A 9,440-nucleotide genomic window follows, 5' to 3' on the forward strand; every position below is an offset into this window, starting at 1 on the left:
ATCAGTTTGTTTCTGTTTTAGTCGGTTTGTTTTTTTAGATTCCACGTCCAAGTGAAATCATTCCGTTTTTGTCTTTCTCTCTCTTACTTCACTTAGCATAATAGCTTCTAGACCCATCTAGGTTTTCACAAATGGAAAGATTCCACTCTTTCATGGCTAGTACTCCACTGTGTGCACGTGTGTGCGTGACGCACACACACACACAATCTTCTTTATCCATCTTTCCATCGATGAACAGCAAACACTGGAGGAGGGAAGGTTGGGGAAAAATACCGAGGCTCCTGGCCACATTCCCAGAACAATATCAGCATCTCTGTGGGTGGGGCCCCAACACGGTTGTGTACAAGTTTTCCAGGTGGTTCTAATGAGTAGCCAGACTGGAACCCCATTGGTGGAGGGCGAGGCATAGCTTCTGGTACTCAGTGGGTGTTTAATAAATGTCCTCTGACTTTTGAGAGCCACGAACTGACTAGAGGGCTCAGGCTAAAATGAGTTTTGAGCAAGAAGAGACTCATCGTTGGGTTCCGGGTGGGTCAGAGTAGCAGCTCAGAGTTTATCAGGCAATGCGGGGGGCGGTGGGAGTTTACCAGCTACCTGGGGTTGGCTGGAGAAGGGCTAGTTTAGTGGGGAGGAGAGGGAGAGAGTGGGGAAGCTTGGAAATTAGGTGAATCTTCCCCAGATTGAACATGTGGTTCACTCTCTGCCTGGGAATATTACCCAATTCTGTCTTGGCAACTCTTCTCCCCCATTGGTAACTCCAGGGTTTTGACGAGCGGGCTGGTACCAATTCTGAGTTTAGCAGAAGGCACTGACCGAGGCCTGGCCAATTGGATCGTCGTCTTTCTCAGCGACTGTGATTGGCCCAAAGATGGGCATTTGCCCCAAGCCAGACTAATGAGATGCCACCTCGGATGTTTGCGGGAATCCTGATCCAGGGCAGCTCTTTCTCGAGGGGATTTCGATGCCATCAGAACCGCGGCTGGTCATTTTACCACGATGGCAAGGGCCAACACAGAGGGTGGCACAGCTGACTGGTGACTGCGGGCTCCTGAGGAGTATCTTTGAGCACCTGGATTCAGCCATGCCTGAATCCACCCCAGAAGTCTTGCTTACAAGAGTCAACAGGTGAGCCTTCTCGCATCAGTGGGTGGAAATACATCATTGGTCACTTGCAGCTAAAAGCATGCTGACGACAGGAATGTAAATATCCTGACATGCTTCCCTCAGTTCCCGACGCAGCCTGCAGGACTTGGACAGACGTGGACATCCAGCTGGGAGTGAGAGGAGATCATGCGCTCTAGGGGGATACGGTTTCCAAGTCTCAGGAGGCCAGCATCTGGAGGATCTTTCTCTCCCATCAGAACAACAGTAGGCCTTTGAGATGGACTAACCAGGGTCCATTTTTCCCTCTGAGCACGGCTCTCCGGTACACACACATGGCCAAGCATCAAATGTTGGCTGAGCCCTATTTTGTGTAAGGCCCTGTGCTGGGCCCAGAATGGCAAAGATGATTATGCTTCTAGGGCAGCCCAGAAAACGCCAGTGAAGCCAGTCGTTGACTGCTTCATTTTTATATTTATTTTTTTATATTTATTCATTACATTTTTAAAAATTTTTATTTATTTAAAAGTTGTTTAAAAAATTTATTTATTTTGAGAGAGAGAGAGAGAGAGAGAGAGAGAGAGAGAGAGAGAATCCCCAGCAGGCTCCAGCTGCCAACACAGAGCCCAATGTGGGGCTCGAACTTGTGAACTGTGAGATCATGACCTGAGCTGAAATTACGACGCTTAACTGACTGAGTCACCTAGGTGCCCCATGATAATTTATTTACTTATTTTTTTGGGAGCTGGTGTTATTGGGAGAGACAGGTGGACAATTCCACAGGGACTCTGACGGCCATGCTGGCCTCTCTAAGGCTTTGGATGGTGACAACACAGGTTCTTCCGAGGACAGCTTTCTTTTGAAATAGTCACACATCTCAATGGGTGCCTGGAACCTTCCTCTCTTAGGTCCTCTCCTCTGGCTGATCTGTACCACCCACATCCCCGGAGTTCAGGCTTCTTCCAGACCGAAAGACAGCAAAACCCAGTGTAAATCCACCAATTCCATGTTTAGTTCAATATTTAGTATAAGAAATTCAACTTTAAGCCGGGGATGTAGGACGCCAAAGTGGTCAGGGTGGCACAGCACCGTGGCAGGAAACGGAATTGGGAGCTGGGGCTTTCAAGGTGCATCCGTGCAGTGCTGGCCTCTCTTCCACGAAAGACTCTGTTCTGCAAACACCTTCTAGACGGTCACTGCTTGTAAATTCACATTAGATATTAGCAGGTTGAAAGTTCTGAGAAGCCCGGGGGTGCCTGGCTGACTCAGTGGGTGAAGCATGTGACTTCGGCTCCAGTCACGATTTCACCATTCCGGAGTTGGAGCCCCGCGTCAGGCTCTGTGCTGACGGCTCAGAGCCCGGAGCCTGCTTCCGATTCTGTGTCTCCCTCTCTCTCTCTGATCCTCCCGGCTCATACTGTGTCTGTCTCAGAAATAAAAGTTCCGAGAAGTCCTGCTTGTGAGAAATCTGTGCACATTGCTTAGTGTAATGCTTCCCCACCTTAGTCACCGAACACATTTTTTTTTGTGTGTGTGTGAGTAGCAGCTATTTTTATCTGCCCTTTAGAAAACACCTGCTCATGTGTTGCGCTGTTCCTTGCTCCTGGTTGTGGTAGTGATGCTTCACACAGAGGGAATGGGGGCCACGGGATGTGGGCTCATATCTGGCCTTACAGGCTGGTCTGCAAAGAGGGTGCCAGTGAGTGTGACGGGGCAGCTTGAACTTAAATCTCGCCACGATTACTTCGTTCTGGGGAGTTCCAGCCAACATTCTTGTGCACCGTTTGCCTACCGTTTACACACGTGCCTCACACCAGGCCCTGTGCCAGGCACCAAAGGGGACGAGAAGATGAATCAATGTCCCAAGGGGCCCCCAGGGTCTGTCTCTCTCTCTCTCTCTCTCCCTCTCCCTCTCTCTCGCTCAGACCAGGGGAATGAGACACAGAACAAAGAATTTGAGGACAGCGTGGTGTTAAAATAAAGCCACGTTGGAAATACTTCGGGGATCACAAGAGAATGAGGCTCCCTCTCTTTGCAAGAACCGAGGCTAGTTTCGTCTTAAAGGGTTAGATGAGGGGCACCTGGGTGGCTCAGTCAGTTAAGCATCCGACTTTGGCTCAGGTCATGATCTTAGGGTTTGTGAGTTCGAGCCCCGTGTCGGGCTCTGTGCTGACGGCTTGGAGCCTGGAGCCTGTTTTGGATTCTGTGTCTCCTTCTCTCTCTGCCCCACCCCTCCTCATGCTCTGTCTCTCAAAAAACGAATAAATGTGGGGCGCCTGGGTGGCGCAGTCGGTTAAGCGTCCGACTTCAGCCAGGTCACGATCTTGCGGTCTGTGAGTTCGAGCCCCGCGTCGGGCTCTGGGCTGATGGCTCAGAGCCTGGAGCCTGTTTCCGATTCTGTGTCTCCCTCTCTCTCTGCCCCTCCCCCGTTCATGCTCTCTCTCTGTCCCAAAAATAAATAAACGTTGAAAAAAAAAATTTTAATAAAAAAAAACCGAATAAATGTTAAAAAAAAAAAGGGGGGGTTTAGATGAGTCGGGTCTTAATGGTGGAATAGGAGGTTACCAGGCAGAGGGGGGTTAAGCACACATTCCAGGGGCGCCAAACAGGGAAATGTGTTGGTGGGAGGTGGTAAAAGGTAAAATCCCCATTCCAGTGGGGTGTTTCCACACCCGGCAGTCCTATGACACCAGCTGGGGGGGGGGGTGTCCCACAATTCGACTCGGTTCTGACAGTAGCTACCTGGAGACAGTATCAGACCCCCCCCCCCCCAGGTGAGGGCTCAGTCCTGCAAGGCAGCCTTCCAGGTTGTTTCCTGTGTTCTGCCCTATTCCCAACAAACAGGAGCTTCCCCAGACCCCCTCCTTGTTCGCGGAATTTGCTAGAGCGGCTCCCAGAACTCAGAGAAACGTGTTACTGACCTGTTAACAGCCAAGTGGACAAGACGCACCCAGCAAGCTCTGGGCAAAGGACGCCGACCTTCCACACCCGCTCTGCCCCTCTTCTGGAACCTCTCGGAACCCAGCCCTTTTCTGGGTTTTAAGGAGGCCTCGTTACCTAGGGACTTCTTTCCCCGGAAGGCTAGGGGTGGGACTGAAAATTGCAACCCTCCAATCTCTCCGTGGCTTCCTCTGACACCCAGGTGGCAGGCTTAGGCGCTTTCTAGAAATCACCGCATGAACATAAACTCAGGTGTGGTTGAAAGGGGTTTGTTAAGGATAACAAGACACCTTTCTAGCTCCGAGCAATTAGGAAATCCCCAGGGTGGGGCGCCTGGGGGGCTCTGTGGGTTAAGCTTCCGACTTCAGCTCAGAGCATGATCTCACAGTTCGTGGGTTCGAGCCCCGCATCAGGCTCTGTGCTGACAGCTCTGAGCTTGGAGCCTGCTTGGGATTCTGTACCTCCCTCTCTCTCTGCCCCTGTCTCTCAATAATAAATAAACGTTAAAAAAAAAAAAAAAAAAGGAAATCCCAAGGGTTTTAGGAGCTCTGTGCCTGAAAAGGAATGAAGGCCAAATATATATTTCTTTTTTTTTTTTTTTAATTTTTTTTTTCAACGTTTATTTATTTTTGGGACAGAGAGAGACAGAGCATGAACGGGGGAGGGGCAGAGAGAGAGGGAGACACAGAATTGGAAACAGGCTCCAGGCTCTGAGCCATCAGCCCAGAGCCCGACGCGGGGCTCGAACTCACAGACCGCGAGATCATGACCTGGCTGAAGTCGGACGCCTAACCGACTGCGCCACCCAGGCGCCCCCAAATATATATTTCTTACAAATCACAATAGCACAAGGTGGGGGGAGGGGGTCAGATATGAAGGGCTTCAGTCGATCGTGGGCTGATGAACTTGGAAAGTGAATGGCTCCCTGGAAAGTGAGTCTGCTGTGCATTTTCCCTGCAAAGAGTGAGTCCCCAGGGCAAGCTGGTACTCATCTAATCAAAAAAATTCTCAGAGACAGAGACAGAGAGAGAAGGGAGGGAGATACAGAACAGACTATGATCCAGCAAGTGAAGTCATGTGTTAACGGTAGAATCTAGGTGGTGGGACAGGGGCTCACTGGAGAAGTTCTTTCAGCTTTGCCGTTTCAGATTTTCATAATAAAATTTGGGGGAGGGTGAATTCTCCATTCAAATGTATTACTTCCCTCTTTCTTTCATGCCGCTCAGTTTTTCTTAGGCTTCTTCTCTCTGATATTAAAGCCGCCAGCACCAGGGCAATTACTTCCTGCAAACAAGTTGTCAGAAGCCTTAAATGAATTTTAGACCTAATTTAATTCCCAATTTACTTGCTTATGAAAAAAAAAATCTTAATTTCTCCAAACCCAATCAACCCTTGATATAAGTTACAATTCCTTTGTTAAAAAGCCAGCTGTAAAACGCTAAGCTGGTCCCCCGGAGGTGGTCTGCATGTATCACCGGAGGAGCGGGACGAGGAAGGGGTGCTCAGACCTTCTGAGACAACGGCAGACCCCAAGCACCCATCAAGTGAGACTGGGGGCGTGTCAGGAGAGGGGGTGGGGGGAGGACCGTGCAGAAGATCTGTTCCAAAAGCAAGGGCAGCTCGGGCCCCTCGGGCCCCTGGAACGGCTGCGTTGAGACGTGGGGTGCCAGCAGCTCTGCTCTCTGATCCCCTTTGCTACATTGTGAAATCGCGAAGCAAACCAGGGGGCCAGTGTCAGATAAATGCATTTCTGTGCCGGACGTGGGCGTTGTGGGTAATAGACGGAAGCCTCTCCCAGGACTCCGACAAACATCAGGTGTAGGGATGACGGCCCCCGAGGGGCTCCCAGCCCACAGCATCACGCTTCCTGCTGGCAGGACTGAGCCCGGAGCCACCCTGGGCGAATGATAGCCTCTGTCTTTACACTTCCAGATCGGTGGCCCCAGGGATGGGAGGTGGGGAAACCTAGGTTGAAGATGTGTGGAGGTCTGGGGGCACCTGGGCGGCTCAGTCGGTTGAGCCTCCGACTTCGGCTCAGGTCACGATCTCATCGTTCACGAGTTCGAGCCCCGGGTCGGGTCAGCACAGAGCCTGCTTGGGATCCCGTCCCTCCCTGTCTCTCTGTCCCTCTCCAACTCATGCTCTGTCTCTCTCTCTCTCTCTCTCAAAAATAAATAAATAAATAAATTTAAACAATTAAAAAATAGACATTTAAATATATATTGAGGTCTGAAGCCGCAGGACCAGTGAATGTGACCTTAATGGGAAGTAGGGTCTTGGCAGATATAATTGCTGAGGTGAGATCGTAATGGACCGATGTGGGCCCCGGTCCAGTGCCCGGCGTCCTTACAGGAAGAGGCTGTTAATGTGGACACAGACACGCAGGAAGGAGAGGCCGCCAGACGATGGGGCAGAGACTGGAGAGAAGCAGCCACAGCCCCGGGGACCCCCAGCACTGCTGCAGCCCCCAGAAGCAGTCAGAGGCAAGCAAGGATTCTCCTCTGGAGCCTTGGGACGACGGGGCATGGCGCTGCAGACCCCTCGATTTGGAGTTTTAGCCTCCAGAACCACGAGGGAGCACTTTTCCGTTGGTTTAGGGCCCCGGGTTTGAAGTACTTTGCCACGACACCGCCCCCCCCCCCCCCCCCCCCAGGAATGCGGTCAGGAGGAAGCCCGGAGACAAGGTCTGCTATGACATCCCACACGCCCCTGGCTACTCTCCCCTGGCCTTGGGGCCCGACACACGGGGTCCTTTTTGTGTGGTTCTGTTTCTTGAACCCAAACAGCCAACACTGTCTTCAGCCAGAACCCTGGGCTCATCCAGGGTTACATTCACTCATCCAATTCCTTCCTTTTGCAGGAATCCTAGGGAGGCAGGACCCCAGCTTGGCCTCGAGCCTGACTGATAATATTAATATTATTGATTAAGACCAGAGAGTGCCCAAGGGGAGGCGGGTCAGCCACGGGGGCTGCGCACAGGGCGGAGAGAGTAAACGTCAGCTCTGGGCTTCTTGGCCTTTCTGAGAGGAGTGGGTCCAGGTGGGGTCTGCGGGCTGCTCTCCGAACTGTCTTCCGGGATAGAGTTTTCGCTGCCTGGACAGACTGGCTAGCAGAGGGAGCTCTGGCACTGTCACTGACAATTTCCACGTGGCCATTTTGGACCACACCTGGGGACCCAGTGACTTCGCCAAGGTGGGGCCAGCCTGGGGCCATCGGTTTGGGTGGGTGCCGTCCCATTCCTTCTTGAAACGCCGTCACTGGCTGTGACCAGATGAGGCCGTCTCCTGTTCCTTAGCCGGTCAGTGACACCCCAGGTGGCCTGACCAGTGGCCAGTGTGAGCCTGTGACCAGTCCCCTTGGCTGTGAGAAGTATGGGCACGGGGGGGGGGGTGGTGGGAGTGGGGGAAGGGGCTTGGGTGGGAGCGGGAGGGGGAGAAAGAGGATGAACGAGCCAAGCCCACCTCTCGCCTACCTGCCTCGGATGGGCCGTGACACTCCTGTCCCCGTCATTGGGACGGTTCACACCCGGAGAAGCCTTGATGACTCACGGTTTCTGTTGCTCGGGTGTCCCTCGGTGGGTGCCATCCGACTCTGAGGGAGGGTTTCAAGGATCCAGCCTCTTCCTCTCTCTGTGGGTCCCCACTCTTCTCTCTCACCTCCACGCTGCCCTTCTCAGGCTCCGAGATCTGAGCCCTGTCCGAGTTCAAGCAGGGGAAAGGGGGGGACCCACTTCTTTCCCTTTCACCAGGCAGTGGGATCCTTCCCGGAGCCACTTGGCAGGTTTTCAGTGACTTCTCCTGGAGGAGGGCATCGTCAACCAGCCACGTCCCGCTGCCAGGAAAGCTGCAAAAATGCACAGTTAGCTCTTCTAAATGTTGGAGACTGTGTTAGTTTCGAAGACCGATGTAACGCTGAGCACAGCCTGCGAACTTCAAACACCAGCCCCGCGGGGGTTGGCGGAGGCGGGAGGCGGATTCCGGTCCCTGCCTCTCTCCCAGCTTTTAGAGGCTGCTGGCCATCCTTGATGCTCCTGGCCACGGGACCTAACACTCCAGGATCAGCCTCTGTTGTCACGCGGTGCTCACCCCGTGTCGGTCTCTGTGTCTCTTCTCTTCTTAAAAGGACCCCAAGTCACTGGATTTGGGCCCGTGGAGATCTGGCATGACCTCGCCCGGAACCTGATGATACCTGCAGAGACTTTCCACATAAGATCACTTTCACGGCTACCAGGGGTTAGGACTTGGACGTATCTGCTGGGGGCACACAACTTAACCCACGTAACTTAACAGAGGTGGACGGACAGAAAAAGCTTGGGGGCGGTGGTGTTGGGGTGACGCTTGGGGGTTTGTGTCTGGGTGAGGGAGAGCCAGCAGGGGCACCGTGCAGTCAGCCTGGAGTCAGGACAGAGCGGAACTGACTCGCAAAACGTCCCCAGAGCCTCCTGACCTTCTCATTTTATGGGGTCATTAAATATCCCTACTGTTTAAGCCGTTTGAGTCATTGCAACTGAAGGGATTCTAATTCCTTTTATTATCGAAATAAAAGATTGGACCATAAATACTGAACTCGGGGCCTTCATTTTGGGCTCAAGTATTAAAACGCTTTCCTTTCTACCCATAAGAAAAAAAAAAAGTCAGTCCTGCGTTAGTGACTTTCTTTTTTTTTTTTTTTTTAATTTTTTCAACGTTTATTTATTTTTGGGACAGAGAGAGACAGAGCATGAACGGGGGAGGGGCAGAGAGAGAGGGAGACACAGAATCGGAAACAGGCTCCAGGCTCCAAGCCATCAGCCCAGAGCCCGACGCGGGGCTCGAACTCACGGACCGCGAGATCGTGACCTGAGCCGAAGTCGGACGCTTAACCGACTGAGCCACCCAGGCGCCCCGTTAGTGACTTTCTTTAGGAAACATAACTCAAAAGATAAATGAGAAATTTGATCTGTTTTTCAAAACGGCAAATGTGATTTCTTTTTAAGTGCCTGAAACTATCCTTAAAACCCTCCAAAAGTTCTTTTAAAATGTAATTTCACAGATCTCTCACTTGTTAGGAGTAAAATCTTGTTACTTTCTCAAGTTAAATGCTATTTCAACACATCTACATATTATAAAATCATCAACTCACAGGCTAACCTGCTTCGGGAAACAGAAGCTGTGCCGGGATCGAGTGTGCACGTTCACGAAAATAAAGATAAACGACTAATAAGTTATTGGTTTTTAATAAATAATCTCCTTATGGAATAACTTCTCCTGCTAGTAAAATATTTACCGTGCTCTTTAAAACCTTTTTAATCAGCTGAAATGCTCAGGAAGCTTTAAATGATTGGATATCCTTTTGTGGCTTAAGAGTTGAAATGATTTTTTTATTGAAGTACATTTTAATAAGAAGCAAATTGATTTGAA

The sequence above is a fragment of the Prionailurus viverrinus genome, chromosome E2 (assembly GCF_022837055.1).
Source record: "Prionailurus viverrinus isolate Anna chromosome E2, UM_Priviv_1.0, whole genome shotgun sequence".
NCBI lineage: Eukaryota > Metazoa > Chordata > Mammalia > Carnivora > Felidae > Prionailurus > Prionailurus viverrinus.